Source organism: Harpia harpyja, chromosome 1 (genome assembly GCF_026419915.1).
Source record: "Harpia harpyja isolate bHarHar1 chromosome 1, bHarHar1 primary haplotype, whole genome shotgun sequence".
Lineage (NCBI taxonomy): Eukaryota > Metazoa > Chordata > Aves > Accipitriformes > Accipitridae > Harpia > Harpia harpyja.
The window spans coordinates 68,264,568-68,283,220 of record NC_068940.1 but is presented as its reverse complement, the minus strand read 5'-3'; the positions used below and the strand labels follow the sequence as shown (position 1 = coordinate 68,283,220).

The 18,653-nt window shown below is 37.5% G+C and overlaps 1 long non-coding RNA gene across 1 annotated transcript; it reads right to left on the bottom strand.

Annotated features, from left to right (window-relative positions):
* Nucleotides 1–1,986: 1,986 nt before the first annotated feature.
* Nucleotides 1,987–18,645, bottom strand: LOC128146793 (uncharacterized). Its single transcript, XR_008236843.1, has 3 exons — nucleotides 18,532–18,645; nucleotides 18,067–18,196; nucleotides 1,987–5,510 (listed from the first exon to the last, which is right to left on the bottom strand). It is a non-coding gene; the product is annotated as an uncharacterized LOC128146793 (long non-coding RNA).
* Nucleotides 18,646–18,653: the final 8 nt, after the last annotated feature.

The window sequence follows — 18,653 nt, the reverse complement described above, 5'->3', positions numbered from 1 at the left end:
TTTTTCTTAGGTTATATGAGTGAAGGCAAAGTAAAGACAGAATACTGTGCAGTTAGGAACATTGCAAACATTTATGTACATCTCTAGATATATTGCTAGCTGGCTTTTGAAGCTTAAAGTAAACTCCCTAGGCTGAATTGATAGACTACATCTATCTTTTTGTTTTTCTTTTTTTTTTTTTTAACTGCATCAAACTTTTGTATATCAAAGCAAGTGTCATCAACTTGCCCACTGTTTGTAGGGATTTGATCCAAAGCCGGTGACTGTCTCTGCTAGCTTCAGTGAACGGGGGAGCAAACTTGCGGTTAAAAAACTAATTTTATGTCACAAAGTAATGCTACTTTCTATAAGGAGGAACTTACCTTTTGTGTGCATGTGTTCTTTCAATTAACTATGAAGAATACCACTCCTCCAGCAGTAGAAGTCATACAGTACCAATTTTTACCTTGCAAGCTAGATGTGAAGCTCTTTACTGAGAACTGGACTAGTGCAACAGCATTACAAAACATTATACATGAATGCTCTTAGTCAGGTTGGTTTATGTCGTTAGGAAATTGGTTTCTCTTATTTTTATTTCAGGGTATTAAGCAGTAGGTGGCATCCTGCTTTAACATTATAGTGAACTGTAGGCTTGCTAGCATGTGTTATCACTTGGTCTAGAAAGTTCTTAGAATTTCTTTTCTACTTGTACTCGTGCATTATTATCAAGGAAGGACTTTTCTTGCTTAAAGTAAACAGGAATGTGTGAGTTCTGATGTAAGTACTATATACCGAAAGTCCTTCTAGAAATTTGAGTTTGGAATTTGTCTTGCAAGACTAGAACTGGACCCTTATAAACCAGGAGAGATGAGCAAAATCAAATTATTAAAGACTTTTCTTAGAAGCTGGATTGATTTCGCATCTCTCAGATACTCATTGTGTTCTGTCTACAGTGCCAGTGGGAAGCAAAAATAATTAATGCTGAAAATTAGATTGAAAAGCTGTTCAAGTTATGATTCAAAGCAGTAAAAGGAAGGAAATTCATTGTTAATATTGATACACTATCCTTGAGTCATCTCATTCAATATCACAAAGTGTCAGGTTATGTGCTCAGGTAGAAACAAGTCAAAGAAACTGAGACATGTTTAATGGGAATAATGTAAAATAAACTTTTGAAAGGAGTTACTGATGGACCTAAGTGATAATACAGAAGGAAACTATGAACAGTACAAGTCTTGGGGAGTGGATCACGGAGAAATCAGATCAGTTACTGAAACTGGTGTTGTAAGATCTTAATATACTTCACCAGTATCCCTCTGACTTTGATTAGAGGTTCTTATTTCAGACTCAACAAAGGTACTAGGGGCTCCTTTAGCAGCCTCTAAAAAAGTTGCTAAACTTCCTTTTTTCCTATTTTTTTTTTTTTTAATTGGGAGGTGTGTTTGTGTAGAAATACACTTTCAGTAGAACTTAAGTATAGATTGCTCAGGGATCCCTAGGAGTATTATTTGAAATACCAGTGCTCACTCAGGTTTGAATGGGGACTACTAAGAGTAGGTGACATTTGAAACTCAGTGACACGAACTGGGTGAGGTACCTCTTTTATTTATTTTAGTATCTATCTATTTGTATGGATTTGTGCCAGGACAGATTTACCTAACAGCTGCTCATTCTCTTTCTAATATGATAATTGTATCATGCTGAAAAGGAAGAATACTCAGTGCTTAAATGCTTTTGTGTATCTGGCCCTTGTGATGCAAATAAGCAGCTTTAGTAATATTCAAAATCACATGGGTGCTCAATATAAAAATATTTCATTTATTGTCTAATCTTTTCTCTTTAAGCTGATTGCTTAGATTTTGCATATGAGAGCAGCTCTGTTTTAATAGGTGGTTAAAGATTCAAGCCTTGTTAAATGTTACATGAAAACATACAAAGACGTGAAGGATGTTTAAACACTAGTTTGATATAAATCACGTGTTTAACTTCATTACAATAACTCAGTTGCTTAACGTGATTCACGTACTTATGTAACCACCTGAATTTGGGCAATGGAGAGACAGCTTTATGAAGGAATTTATACGGCGCACAGTTTTATCGCAGTATTTATATTTCTGAAAGGAAAGCTCTACTGCAAGATGATAGGTCTTGGGCCAATGCATCTTGGGTGTTGTTGTCTCTCCAGTCTGCTTCATTACTGATGCCTTTGTGAAATACATCAATTGCACATTCAATAATAAACAACAACACTGAGTTACATACTGTTCTGTATTACAGATGAAGCCTTGCTGATGTTATAAACAATGTTTGGTGAATCAGAACAGCACTCTTCAAATAAAATAATACCTTCCTGTTTACGTTAGTCCTTACTAATTTACCATACATAATATAATTGGGAAATAAGAGAAAATATAGTTAGAAATGGGACATGGGAATTTCAATATACCCAGGCTGTATAAAATGTGAGAATAATAATGAGGGAAATATGGAATGGATTGTCATGAGACAAATCACAAAGCATATAAGGGAGAAAAACCCCCACAACATTAGTATGAATTTTATGTTTAGACCAGAGTTGGAATTATTACATTTATCTTTTAGCAAATTCAACTGCTACATAACAGTTGCTGCAACAACTTCCTTAAGATTTTAAGGAAACAGAATGGATTGTTGGCTTAACAGCATATAAATAAAACTGCTAAGAAAAATGTATTCTTCTTCTCTAAAAAAAAGTAATTCCATGTGCATCTAAAAATCATTAGTTCCCAAAGCCAAATAAACTACAGATAAGTTGGTGGATCATAATTTATTCTAGGTAGAAATTAAATATACAAAGCAAGTCTGGGCAGCTATTTTTTTTTTTTTTAATTTTGTTTTCTTTTCAGCATTGAAAGCCCACCTAAACCCACATCGAAGTTCTTAAACGTTCATCTAATCTGAGTCCACAACACCTGCAGTGACAGCAATAATATATAGATCCAGTGCGACCTTACAAAACGTGTGTGTTGGGCAGTGTTTAAAGCCATGGGCTGGAAGCTATGTTGTAACTCCAGTGCCATCAGTGCAATTACACCAGCAGAGAGCTGGACTTTTTGTCTATTCAGGAGCTTTCAAACACATAAGTAACCAGGTCATGCTATGGCTGGAGGCAAACATTGACCACAGTCCTGGAAAAATGTGTGGTGAGAGTTTAATACTTCACTATGCTTATCTTACAAAATACACTTGAGCAAGTGCTAAAAGCATTTCACTAAATCAGAGCTTAATGTTAAGCATATTACCGGTCCTATATTAGTATAGGTTTTAAGTGTTTTGCTAGATCAGCTCTGGAGAACACAAGCTTGTGCTTATAGGACTAGAGCATTGATTCCAAGTTCATTTTTTAAAAAGTTAAAAAAAAAAAAAAAAAAAAAAAGCATGCACTTACCTTAGCATGAGTTGTACTTGGAATACTTGCGACAGCTATGTATATCATTGTATTGAAGTGTTTGGGCCAAAGTATGCATATAAAAGCTGTTTTCCTGCAGTTCAAACTGTAGTCAGTGAAAATATTAATTTGAATAAATTTCTGCTAGTGATAAGATCCATAGTACCATATTGCCCAATTAAGCTATGGAAATGGAGGCACAGCTAGCTGTGAAATTAATTTCCAACCTTATGTACCACACTTTCATAATCTAAAAGTATATCAAAGATGAAATTGATATCAATCAGCAGGTCATTAGCTTGTATTCTCACTTGAGGAAAGAGTTTGACCAAATTAATATTTCACAAAATTTTATTTTTTTCAGTTAACTCTTCCCAAAATTTTTCACATGCTTCTTTTATCCTCATTGAAAATGCTTCATGTGCTACTTATGGTAAGGCTGCTTTTATAGTGACATTATTATATTGGAGAATAAGGGCCCAGATCACATACAACTCAGGGGCCAGACTTCTGAAGTGTTTAGAGTCTGACTGCATCCTCCTTCAGCTGTTGCTGAGGGATGGTTGAAGAGGTTACTGCCCCTAATTCCTCATTCCTGATGTCTGCTGAACTTCACGTTCTTCAGGCTTGCCCTGAAAGGCGCTCCCACGAGCAGCCCGCCTTGCTCATCTTTGTTAAAATGGGCTGGATAAGTAAAGATGAGGGAATGATTATGTGGGGGAATTGGGGACATATTAAGATCTAGTAGGAGAAAGAGCATCCTGATGGCTGTAAATCATTTCCCTCATGCACAGGGGAGGAGGAAGTGAGAACACCTTCTCATACATCCAGTGGGATTTACAGCAAAAGATGAGGTGACCCCCAGGAGGCAAAATTACACAAGGGAATTAAACATTTCTGAAAATCCTGTACCTTTCCTACCTCCTCTTTAAGCACCTAAAAACTTTGTAAATTTGGCCTTTAGCTGTTAGTACCTTGAACTCAATGTTTTACCTGAACTTAATTGAAGTTTGAACAAGCTGAAGCTGATCCTCGCACTTTATTTTAGTCAATAAACAGTGATATAGGGAGAGGGAGGGATCAAAATCCATCTAATATTTCTCTCCTATTAGTCACAAAATGCTTTAATAAAGGTACAAATAGTCCAAAAGTTAGCAAAAAGAAATTGCAAAAATTATTGCATATCTTCTTCATTGTAAGAAAATAAGAAAGTAATACTTAATCTGAAATGTCATGGTGGCCTCTGTTCTGGTTTAGAGGATGTTAAAGTCCAAGTGCAATCTTATGTTTTGTGCTATTTTAGATAGGATAAGAGGCCCAGAAATCACAAGTGTTAGAATAACCCTGTTACTATGTGAAGTTGGATGAGGTTGGACTTTCAAGATAAGGACATCAATATTTAGCAGCTATGACAAATGTATAATACTCATATCAGAGTCTGGAAATGTACACAAATATGTAAATATCCCAAACTTGGAAGATGCATTCAATGTTTTGAAATTAAATTTTTGTGAAGAACAAGAGGATTAGTAAAAACTTATTAAAATAAATCTCTGAGAACCACTGTATCAAAGTCATTAACTTTGCCAAGTTGTCTTGCCAAAGAGGACAGAATTAATTCTGCAGACCATTAGGAAGGTGTGAATGACAGTCTAGACTTTGAGGAAAATATGGAGGCATAGAGAAGGAAAGGAAAAATGTAGCTGGAATGAGGGGAGGAGGAAACAGGAGTTCTTGCTGAAGTTCTTCAGACAAGTAACTAGTTGGTCACAAGCAGTTTCTCGGGTGGTGTTGGCTCCAACAACTGGTGCTCTGCCCCTATCTTGGAGACCTTATTGGGCAAAGAAAGCGTCTTCCACTCTTAGGCCATTTCAGAGGCAGGTGAGCTCTTCTGTTTCATTCCAACACTGCAGAGGGCATTTGGTCTCGGGTTCACATGAAAAGGCTGAGCAGGTGGAGATGTAAAGGGAATTGTGAAGACAAGAATTTGGAGAACAAGATCTCACACTGATGGAGCTGTGACTCTTGGGAATGTGTCAGTGATGGTTGTTCATGGAGTCTTGCATTCCCACTGAGGAAATGAGCTTCAGCTGCCACAATGAGGCTTAAAAGAAGATGATAGAATAAGCCATTTAAAGTCTCGTTTTACTTATCTAATAACCTACTTTGGCCTGTTCATTTCCAAATGCTTGCTCCTCTTGTTTACCAGATGTTATATCAGTACAATCCTTGGACTTTATCAGCAGGCATTTCTGTAGACTAATCACCCATTGTTTGTTGTGATAATTCCTTTTTTCTTGTAACTGAAATAAACCTCTTAGACCCTAGTTTCTGCAACAGTTATGATCATGTGTCAGTTCTTTACAAACTGTGCAAGTGTTCATCTTCCATAGACTTTATCACAACATATAAACTACAAGCTATATAGTTTGAATGTAAGAGAAAATAGCAAAGTGTTTCTTTCAACTGTTAAAAAAGTAACAAATTAAAATTCTTTTTAATGTCAGAACAAAACTATTGTAATTATTCTCTGCCCAGAGCAGTAAGTTCTATAATGTTCTGCTATTCTAGCTATAAAAATCTCTTTCAAATTGCTTATAGAGCATAGATAATATATGTTTGTTACCTTGTCTAGAAAGTATCTGATCAAAATTTCTAAAGAGAAAACAGCTGTTTGCATTATAGGAACCTAGGAGTTTATTTGGAAAATATATTTTAGTAATATTAAATTTACTTATAGAAGTTGTAAGTTAATACCATTCAGATAAAATACATCCCATAAACTGCACCTACATGTTTACATGTATATTCAGCTTCATAACAAAGCAGATGATATAGAAATTCACAATACCTAGACTTTAATTGTGAAAGTTCCTCTTCTTCTGACAGATGATCAGATACTGGGGATATATATATAAGTATCTGCTCATAACATTAATTTATTTTTTAGTTCACTTGAGTAAAGTTGTGATCCTTATTTTTGTAAGGCTTTTGATTGCTGCTTTCCACAGATAACCTGGTAGACCAATTCCACTAGAAAAATGGTACTAAAAGGTGGGAAAATTAATTCTATTCAAATCTTGACTTTCAAACTGCATATTTCATCTCACCCTGGATTTGATTCCACATTATTTGATCCCACTGTATTGCTAAAGATAGAATGATTCTCACCTCTGCTGTTCAACACTACATCAAATAATAGGAAGGTGATCGTAGTTTTCTGACACTTAGTGTGACACAAATTAAGGTTTGGGCTGAAATAATCTGAACAGGTTTTCAGTCCAAGCAGAAAAATAACCTGTTAGTTCTTGGAAAATAAATGTGTTTCAGAAGAATATGAAAAACCTCTTCCATGGCTAGAAAACCTCCCAAAAATGCTTATAAAGTGCCCATGGGTTTTAGTGTGCTTGTTTATTACGAGACTGGAAGAAGCTGTGAGTCTTCTCGGGACAATGTCTGCTTTATCTGGGTTTTAATACTTTAATTTCAGCTCTTCCTGGGACAAAAAGTGCTGACACAAATTCCGTATCGAGTCTTGAACTGCACTGTAACAGCAAATGCCATCCTAGATAAAAGATTCTTCTTGAAAATTGTACTAAGAATATGCCAACTAGTATATGCAAAAAGGATCCAGATATTAATTTAACCTGACTAGGGAGTAGATTATACTATAAATAGGACTCTGAGACTGCATCTACTGCAAGGCTGGTCATTTCCTACAAAATCCTTTGCACATATATTTGCCCTAATCCTGTAATGTGATCCCCAGTCTAATCCTTACACCTAGCTATTATACTATACTAATTTTGCTATGCACAGAGAGTTGTGCATACATAAAGCTTTACTTGCTCAGATCCATTGCAGGATCAGAGCAGAGGCACTGTTCACAGATTGAACATATAGAAGTATATAAAGGATTTTATACAGAAGGTAAACTAATGGATGATTTACACACTTGACATTCCAAATTCTTGGAAATATTGAAAATAATTGAGAAAGGTCAAAATCTGAATGAAAACAAGGATTCTCCAAACTCAAAGTGTCATGTGTACTAGCACAACCTATTTTGGAGCTGCCTGGATTTCAAGATTGTTTCAGCCAAAGTCCAAAAATAACTTTTTGTTTCAGTCCTGTTGGGGGTTACCTGGGAGAAGGCCACACAGAAACAAGATGGACATGATTACAGCATAAAAGTCACCTTAATCCTAAATTCCATATCCTTGCAATTGTTTCAGTTACAGACAAAAAGACTGTACTTTTCTTTTTTTTTCTTTTTTTTTCTGGGCCTCTGCACAACTAAGCCCTTCCTGAATCTCCTGCTGTTCTCTCTCTTAGACCTGGTGTGCTGCTCACTCTTTTCTCCTGAGATATCATCTCCTCCTACTTAAACCACTTTTGCCTGATGTCACATATATTGCACCACAGATTTAGTCTAAAGCCTATTCCTGTGCCAAACATGGTAACTTTCACCTATTAGATGTTTCCTTGTAATTTTCCTTTTCTGTCCTCCTGCTTAGGATTTCTTTGCCAATAATGGCTGTATTTTTTTTTTCTCTCCAAGCTAGCAATGGTACTTTTTTCCTTGCAATGTTCTTTTTCTCTATCTCTTTGCAGTGTCTCTCTTCATAAATATCTAACTCAAAGTGTACATTCAGTGAAGACACATATTTAAGAAAGTCTTTCCAAAATAAGTGTAAGGTGTATGTTTTTCTAATAAGAATGAAAACAGAGGTAGTTAATTTATTTGTAAAGATCTAGAGTATCTTCTAGGTAGAAAAACATGACATGTGACTACTAAAGTATCTTTACTAGTTCTCATGTTTAAATGGCCTCGTGAGAAGAGCTAACGAAACCCTTATTAAGGCAGGAAAGAAGTTGATGAGTTGGAGAAGATTAAAAAGCAGATCAATCAGTATTAAGGCTGATCTGTTATACCCTTGGTGGATCAGGTTACCCTCTTGTTCCTTAATTACAGTTTATCTGTTGTCTTCTGAAGAACTTCTAACGTAGAAATAGGATTTGCTGCAAATCAAATTTTTGGGGGGGGGGGGGGGTTAAACTATCATGTAGTTGACTTAAGCGTGAAGAAAAATATGGTGATCATTGGTATAATAGAAAAGTCATGTGACCTGAACAGTAGTTAACAAAAGTTTTATCTAAAAGCTGTGGAAAATAGTTCCTATTGCTTTTCCTGTCTTTCAGAAAGGACATATACATTGCAGTATCTTTGCTAATTTTACATCCTCTAGTTGATGCAAGGATTCTTGAAATAAGTCTAACCCACTTCAATTATTTTAAAATTGGTACTTTTCTTTTCCTCATTCTCTCCTCTTCACTGTTTTCCTTCCATAGGAAACAAGCTGTTTTTACACTCAGTGTGCTGACAAATTTACTATTGCCTCAGTTAGTTAAGTGAAATACATGAAAGATTATCATGGGATATCTTCCCCGCTTTGTCTTCAAACTTTTCAGCTTGACTAGTTAACCAATAATAAGGTCTTTGCACCATTCTGTTACAAGTCGGTTTATACACCACCAACTCCCCCCCCATATATTCATAAACTATATATATATTCATAAGTTTTTTTAATACCGTACATATACCTGTGGTGTGTGGGGAGTTGTATGTATGTAAATATTTGTGTTTTGGAAGAAAGAAAGGAGCTGAGATGTAAAACAAAAATGCATAGCATTGCTTATAAGTTTGAAAGACTAAAGAACATTTTTGTATATATGGGATGTAGTTGGCTCCAGTTTGTATGGCTTTAACACACTGTGGTTAATCCTTCGTGCTATGTCTTGAAATACTTGTATTACTCAATTTTAGGTAACTAGCCACTAAGATAGATCACTAGGGTTTTTGTAGATTTCTCTTTTTGGTAACACCACTGTACCCATCCTCAGGCTCCTGAATGAAAAATGACAACAGTAATGTCTGATAAAAAGATGGAAAATAAACTCCAGACTGTTTGAAAACTGAAAAGGGGGGAAGGGGGAACAAACAACCCCTCTCTGTTTTCAGTAGAGTTGGCATATAACTCGCAACTAACTCTTGGCAAAACATTTGGTCTTAGTGAGGCTGTATTTTTACTAATAAATTGACGTCTTTTCTTTTTCTTTTTTTTTTTTTAAATGTTTTTACAAATTATGGACAGGTATTTTGGAACTATGATAATATATTTTAAAGAGATAAACACATCTTTCTCTAACACTTTATGGAAGTTTTTTAAGTCACTACTTCTGACATTTTAATGATACATCAAACACACCTTTTGATCTCTGTGATCATTGTATTTACAGTCTACTATGGCAAAGAGTAAAGACCTCAGGGTACCTTTAAAGTATATGTCCATTAAGGTCACATATAACAAGTATCGAGGTAGAAGTTACGTTTGACCTACCATGAGTATTAAGCCTGAATTCTTACTGTGTAAAACAATGCTAAAAGAACTGAAGTTCACATAGTCCAGTTATTGTTTAGCCATTATGAAAGATACTACAAAAATACACTGATTATAACTATATAATGGGAGAAAACCTCAATTTTCCCTGTTGGGAGCTTCCTAAACTAAAACTTATTATCTGGCTTCAAATATTGCTGCTGACTTCTGTGAAGCTTGCTAACTGCAGCTTGAAGAAAATGTCTTTTTACTGTTCACTTCACACCTAAAGCAAGCCATATTGAGTGGTACCCATATTTACCATAAAAAAACCTAAATTTCTAAGAACTTGAACCTATGTGTCTCTAGTAGGATGTTTTTGTAGGAAAACTATATGTGAGGTGTAGCTTGTGTATTAATTTTAAATGTCTATTAAAAATACGTTAATCATCATAGCACTAATTTCTGTGTCTTTATGATATGAAGTGATAGAAATACTTGTGCATTATGTGCATGGAACTCCTGAATGCTATCTAACATGTTTTAGCTATTAAGCTTACATTTTAATACGAGATTTTTCACTTTTTAAAATGCAGTAAAATCCAGGAGAGAAGAAGGAATAAAAACTAGTAATGCCATGCAGGCTTTTTATTAATGAATCCTCTGTCAAAGCAAGTGCACTGAAAACAAAATTGAAGATGACATCTAGTGAAATACTAGTCTCTGTTTCCTTTTGTGTTTTTTGTGTCTTGGTAGTCTTTTGTGACTTGCAGTGATTTATAAAAAACAATGTTGCTGTCATTTACTGCTCTTGTCACTTCATGAATGGCCACTAAAATCTTATTTCGAATTAACACCACAACACTGCTAGGGACCAGCATAAGTGTCCTGTTTATTATTTTCAGCATTACCTGTGTTTGTCAAGTCAGAAATACTATTAAAATAAAAACAGCTGGTGGGTCTCATCCTGCTCTTTCTTGCCCTGGTGTAAGTCATGTAGAATACCACTGAATCATGTGAGTTATTTTAAGGATAAGGAGGAAGCTTAAGCCCTATATAAATTGTGTTCCAAAAATATCAAGTAGGGGACAGAAGAAATTATTTTCCACTTACCCAGTTTAATAATTTAAAAATAGGTGTACTTGTGAAGGAATTTGTGCTAGCTTCTGAGTTGTATTTTAATAATAGTGTTTGGAAAGTGATCATGCTAAACTGAAATTCCACTGATAGGTAATATAGATGCTTGTTTCCCAGTGTTCAGGGGATATCTGTGTGGAAGCATAATTTCTAATTAACTTCTGTGGATCTGTGGGAGGAACCACTTTTTACATCTGCATGTAGGAAGATCATTCTTAAGGCTTAAGAGCAAATCCCATAGCTAGAGCTATGCTTGTGAGTATTGTCTTTATGCAAAGCATTCTACTATAGCTCCCCTACAAACAGTATCAATTCTTATACTTTTAGGCTGAATTCTCCTTTGCTTTCACTGAGCATGATCTTACCTTGCAAATAATTCTGGTTTTGTACTCTTTGAATTCAAGCAGCTAAAAGGTAATGGATTATTTTTTATAATGAAACAGTTTTAAACCCCAGATCATAAAAAAGTGAAGTTGCGATATTACTATGAGCAGTATTCTCAACAGCTACATTTGTATTCACTAAGTATTCAAAAGAATGAATTTGGAACAAAAATAACACTCATCATTAACAGGTGAACTGAACCAGCAACATTGTTTTGAGCTGTAATCTACAAGGTACTTTAACATCAACATTGCCTTCAGTGCCACAGTGAGGTAAACAGGCATGTGATGTTTTTCATTTCTGGGAAGTACACAAGCCATTACAGAGTGCCGGTCTCTTCTAAATCCAACTTTCTCTCTATTTTCTTGCATAGATTTTGAGAAGAAAACTTCTGTTCCCATTTAGTTAACTGTAAGCTTCAGCTTCATCTCCAAAGTGTAGTGGGGGGGGGGGGTGTGTTGGTTTTGTTTTGGTTTTTTTTAGGGTTTGGGCTTAGTTTGGTGGGTTTTTTGGTTCTGTATTCTGATGGAAATCAAACTTGATTCAAACTAGATATTGCTTATTCAGCTTTGGATGCTGATTCTGTGCATAGATGTACATTTCTCCTTCAAGCAATATTTTTCTTATAAATAACAATGATTATTTTTTCCCACATGATGGTGCTCAGTTAATGATAGAACGATTCGGTGTCTTGTTAATTCTGCATTGTTTGAAATGTGGTTCCATAACTTTCTGAACACTATCCAAACATCTCTTGGATGGCAACTGCTAATTTGTTTCTAGCTTTATAGGATGTTTTTGTAAAACTTTGTTGTTACACAAACATTAACAGTATCCACACAATCTTTGGAGATGAGAACTGTGAACCTGCTTTTGGGGGTAGGAAAGTAGCGACAGAAATAGAAATTTATAACCTTATTAATTTTGAGATCTGATATAGTTTATTCACCATTGACTCATTTTTGGTTTGACAATAAGGTTATCTTCAGGTCTTAATTCACCTTCTACTTTCCAGAAGACATGAGGCAGCATCTCCTCTTATACAAATTTGACGCACACTTGAAACCTGGGTCTGTGAATGTATGATGAGCTTTCTAACTATACAAAGGCCAAATCAATATTGTATAGACAGTTATCATTCTACGTAGTTGAACAATATGAATAATGAAATTAAACCTGAGGTGTATGACTTCTTATATATTTTAAAAGGAAATACAAAAACGTAAATTGCAGCCTAATATGCTGGTGATATCAGTACAACTAGAAGCTTTTGAATCTACCACATTGACTTTTCTGTACATTAGTAAATGCCGTGTCTGTGAACATCGGTGAGCTTGCATCCTTTATTTGCACCAGCACAAAAAAGAAATGAGGCTTTTGCCAAAATGTTTCATAGGTGTTTGCCAGTAGCAGAGGAAAAGTGAGGTTTGAATCTTTAACTTCATTCCAGGTACTGTCATGTATGGATTTTTCTGCTTTCTCCCCCTGTACTTCGCTTGTTTGACCCTTTCCTCCCCAAACTGTCCTTGATGCAATCCTGTATTTTCCCCATGTCATTCTGTCTAGCTAGCCAGCTTCAGTTTCCTTTCTCAATTTTCACCTTGTTCACGGTGTTTTGCCCCATTGTTTCAGAGCTGCTCGGCTTCACCTCCTGCTGCTCAACTTCTATCTCATTAGCTTTGAGTCTAATACAACTGGGATATATTTCCCAATGACCTTTTTGGTTTTTGCTTCTCCCGACTACTTCTTTCTGTCTAAAGCCTCGAGGGTTTCCAGGTTCCCCACAGAGCTCCGGCTTTTCCTTACTCCAACATCTACTTCCTGTTTGCCCTCATCTCTTTCATCCTAATTACTAATCATGTCCCAGGCCCATTCCCTAGTACGGCTCTTCCTTTACATTATGTTCCAGTGAGTTTCTCCTTTATTTGCTGAGATTTCTTAACCTGTACTTTTCCTCCTCGCTTGAATCCTGAAAATGGCTGATTTTTTTTTTTTTTTTTTTACCTGAAATGTTCCAGAGATATGTTCTGTCTGAAGCAGATTGCTACGTCTGGCAGAATTTTATACAATAGAAACCATGGTCATATAGTAGGAATTGCTGGCAGATATGTAATCACATGTAGGTCTCTAAAACTCACATAAGATATGAGCAGCCCTTACTGGGTCAGACAAAGGGTCTGTCTAACTCAATATCATCTCTCCACTGTGACTAACAGCAGATAGTGGGGGAAGAGCATGCTAACGAGATGAGTATTGTAACCCTTTTTCTTGCAAGCTTTCCCAGTCTATAGCAACCTAGTCACCTCCTGAGGCAGAGGTGCTATCTTTGTATTTAAATTTTGACCCAGACTGTCCCTTGCTTTGGCAGAGCTTCAATTACGCAGCTTTGTTCTTGAAAAGTTCTGTTGTTGGCTTATGCACAACAAAAGAAAGGGGCCAGCATTTCTTTAAGCAGAATGATCGTTGATTAGGATAATACTCTGAACACACACTACTTCAGACTAAATTAGCCTGTTCATGGCAGATGAACAGCAGGTTGTCATTCTTTGTCCTTTCCTAGTATTTTCAAACTCTTTCAAAATTCCCCTTTTTCCATTGGATGCCCAGGTTAACAAACAAGTAAGTGGATGGCAATTTCAAGCACAAAAGTAAGCTGCAGGCAATCCTTTCTGACTGTTAATTTGATTTTTCACTGACTGTTTTTATTTGCATAATTGTAGCAGGTAAATCGAGGTCAAGTGCTTATGCCAGGGAAGCAATAAGCAGCTCCTAACCTCTTATATTATGAGGTAATTAGTGGTACTGTGGAATATTAATAAAGAAACTTGAAAAATATGCTTTTGGTTAAATTATAAATGAAGAAAAGAAGGTGTGCAATTATGACCAAAAATGCTACAACATGCTGCTGCTTGCATATGTTGTGTGCAAAACTCTCTGCCCATGCCCTCATTTCTGGGTAACTAGCAATATCTAAAAAGATTATACAGTGCATCAAAATGCAATGTGCTATGTTGAATGCCCAAGCAACTGTGGATAAGTGGGAGGAAATGTATGGCTGAGATTGTATTTTACATACTGTTGAGTAATTTGAAACAACAAACCTTATTTTCTTAGATAGTGCTTCTGTTATAAACTGTAAGCCCCTGACTAAATCTCATTTGCAATGTAGATGCTAATGGCAACCTGCAGTGTAGCAGAAGTGCTATTAGTCCTTAGTTTCTCCGCTCTGGTACTGACTTTCTATAAATTTTTTATATTTTGAATTCTGCAAAATGCTCCACAGTAAACAAAGACAGGAATACAGGGAGTGGGCTATTTACCTGAAGTGGATATAAATTTATACACAAAAATCAAAGGTAGATTTCAACTCTTGCTTACCTGTCCTTGCCAGCAAAAATATGTAATATTTTAAAGACAGTGTCTAGGTATCCTAGATATTCAAATTCAAAATTAATATAGTAGAACTGAAAGCTGGTTTCCTGAAACAAGGTAAAAATCACCTCGGTTTGTATTTTACCTTTTCTTAAACATTAAAAAAAAAAAAAGAGGAAAAAAGAAAACAAGAGAAAATGAAAAACAAAAACCAGTCTGTGATTATTCAGACTCCCTAGTTTGTGTTTTGCTAAAAGCCTAAGAAATAATTTTTCAGGACTTGACTACAAACTTTCAGCTGCTCCTTCACCTCCCTTTTAAATACTCTCAGCTGTTCTGACTCTGCTTTACTGAACTTCTTGTCCTCTGCTCACTGAAATTTCAACCTGCTAAATTTGTCTGCTTTGAACTACTCCAGACTTAATGCTTCTGTGTTTTGCAACTAACCCTCTGAAGTTAAGTACCAGTCTGTATTAAGGAGGATTACTCTTATGAGTAAAATGTTGTAGAATATGCTAAGTTCAAGTGCAAAATAGGATGCTACAGTTCAGTTTCTCTTCTTATGTAGTTTGAGGCTTTTTGTTGTGTGCATCATTTTTGTAAAATGTTTCATTAGCTCTACTTCAGAAAATTTTGGGGGTCATTTTGTGTTACGTAGAACACAAATGTATTTTTTTAAAAGCTTAATTGTTACCAGTTGGTCATAGTACATAGCTATTGTCATAACCAATTTATAAGTATGCCATGATTGCAAGTATTTGTAAAGCACAGCAGACTTTCTTCCCCTTTCCTGAAGTTCTCACAGTTGAAGAGGCCTTCAGCATGTTCCCTTATAAAGAATTTGATACTGTCCCTCCCTCTTGTGCATCACCAGGTTTTCGTTGTTGGTAGAGCTCTCACTGCCATTGCTATTGCCTCCTCCTGGCCAGTGGTGAATACATTTCAATAACTGTAATTTGTGTTCACCACTGTCAACATGAAACATGCCACATAAACCCTCTGGCAGCTATCCGTCCTTTCTGGGGTGTGTATTTGCATAATTTTTTGGTGGTGATTTTCTTTTTTTTTTTTTTTGTCCTAAGGCTTTCTTTAAACGTTTTCTGTCTGATGGTTTTTAAGAAATTTCCATGGACTCTTAATAAAGCTCTAAACTTACTGAAGCTACTATCTCATAGAGCCCTCAAAACAACATGGTGTTTACAGCTCAGACTGTGTTGTGTGTGAGGAAGTATAATATTAGCCACTTAAGCGCTGGTGGAGTCATTAAATGGCAACCTGACTCCCCTGGAAAACTCTATCTTTTTTTTCCCCCTTTTCTGGTGATTTTTGATGAGTCAAGATTGAGAAATACATTTCTGTCTTTAAATGTATACACAGGTTACTGTCTTCTGACTGCCTGTAGTAGGATTGAGAACATGTTCCTCTCTCCTTCACTGTATCCGTACTTAGGTGGTGTTTGGGGCAGATCATTGTCGTGGTTTAAGCCCAGCCAGACCCTAGGCACCATGCAGCCGCTCGCTCGCTCACTTGCTCCTCCCATCTCAGTGGGATGGGGAGGAGAATTGGAAAAAAAATAAAACTTGTGGGTTGAAATAAGAATGATTTAATAATTAAAGTCAAATAAAATGTAATATTAACAATAATAATAAAAATATAGTAATAATAATTGTAATGAAAATGAATATAATAAAATAGTTTAAAAAAAAAAAAAACACCAAAAAACAAAACAAAAGAAGTGATGCACAATGCGATTGGTCACTACCTGCTGACCGATGCCCAAGCAGTGATCTGCCCCTCCCAGCCAACTCGCCCCAGTTTATATACTGAGCCTGACATTCTATCATATGGAATATCCCTTTGGCTAGCTCAGGTCAGCTGTCCTGGCCATGCTCCCTCCCAGCTTCTTGTACACCTGCTTGCTGGCAGAGCGTGGGAAACTGAAAAATCCTTAACCTAGGATAAGCGCTACTTAGCAACAACTAATACATTAGTGTGTTATCAATATTATTCTCACACTAAATCCAAAATGCTCTGTACCAGACAAAGCCAGGACAGTCATGGAAAAGAAGGCAAGCTGAAACATGGCAACAGCACACAGGCTACAACCTATGCGAGTCCCTTCGCAGATTTCAAAGCTTCAGATTTACCTTAACAACCTCTGTTGCTGAGCGCTTTGACAGAAGTGAAAATCTGATTGTGCTCTTCTGGATTTTGCAAGAGTGGGAACAGGATTTTCTTTGTTCCACCAGTAGGGACATGCTGTAGCACCAAACCTAGCTACAAGTGTGATACCTGCCAGTGAGACTAAATGGAAAGCTATCAAGAGAAATTAATTTTGGGGTTCTGCTTATATTGAACTGGAAGATGTGAGAATAATTTTGAAAAAAAAATTAATAATTACTGTCATTCAGTATTAAAAATTGTCCATTTTAAGGACAAGGCTAGTGATTCCCAATGAAGGTAGAAGCCTGCCATGAATTTGAAGTTTATGAGCTAACTAAGAAACTATAGTACTGTGAGATCTTGGAGACTTCCAAAGTAATAGTGACTGTAAGGCAGTCTCCCTTTTCACGTGCCACTTCTGAAAACTGAGCTGGCAGCTCTATATCAACTACTTTGTACAGGCTTCCAGTACAAGGAGAATTAGATAGATTCATGATCTCAGTAAAATACTGCTTTGTTCTTCAGAGCCAAGGTGGGGTTATCGTGGGTAGACTTTATATTGTGCTATAAAACCTATGCATCAGCATTTTCTGAGGTTTTGGGTTTGTTTATTTTCCTTTTAATTATCTGTTGTAAAGAAAGACCCTTTTTGTCCCTCCTGGAGCCTTTGTCCATGGGAGAGGGGATCAAAGCCCTCTATCCATCTGGAGAAAGCGAGAACCCCAAATAAATGGGAAATAGCAAGAAATAAATATAGCAATACTGTAAAATAGCAAGAGACCAACAGGCTTCCCCTCCATAATGTGCAGTGGCTTTGTAGATTAGGGAGTGTACTCACGCTTCCTTTTTCCAGTGTCTTTTAGTCCTGAAAGAGCGTGGAGAAGGTTTGCTATTGCTGCTACAGAAAGTGAAATGACTGTACCATAGGGCATTATCTGGCAGCATTTAAAGAGACACGGTACCAGCCTGAGCAAGTTACTCATCCCAGTGTGGGAGCAGCTTGTTTTTTTTTTTAATTTACACATTAGATCTCCTGGACTAGGATCTAAGTCTCGATTCTCTCTTTCATTGGCAAAAAAATAGTTTGTTTCTTCCAGGAATTTTTCAGGGAGGGATTTCTAAAAAATGATCTAGGAAATACTCGCAAGGAAGCCGAAGATGCCTACCCCTTAAACAAATAAAGAAAGTAGCCTCAACATGCAAATAACGCGTGAGACCACACACCTGATGGAGCATTCTCCATGTTCTAGTCTCTCTCTCCGGTGAACGTCTGCAGGGCCGCTTGCTATACGCGTCAGCAATGTTTCCCCTCTCAGCAAAGTAAGATCCCGCGCTTTACCCGGCAAAACTGTTACTGGCAAAACAGGGTGCGTGTGAGCTAATACGCCTCGAGCCTAGGAAACTTCTTATGTGCCGGAGCTGAGAGCGGGACGGGTCAGGCCGGGCTGGGGGGCCGAGGGCCCGGCAGCCCCGGGGGCGGCCGCTGGTTCCTGTGCTGCTCCCGCCCGCTCCAGGCGCGGGTTGATAAAGGTTCCCCTTCCCAACTCCCTGCCCTCCCCGCAGCCCGTCCTCCCTCACCGCCCCTCTCTGCCGGCGCCGTCCCCATCCCCCCCCGCCCCCGTTTCCGTGGCGGGGGGCGCGGGCGCTGCCGGCCGGGGCCCGCGGCGTCCCCGGGCGGTGGCTCCGCACCTGTGCGCGGCGCTGCGCGGCCGCCCCGCCCGGCGGGCGGGGGCGGGAGCGGGAGCGCTCTGCGGTGCCGGGGCTGACGAGCGGGGGGCTCCCGGCGCCGGAGGCGGCGCGGCGGCATCCCC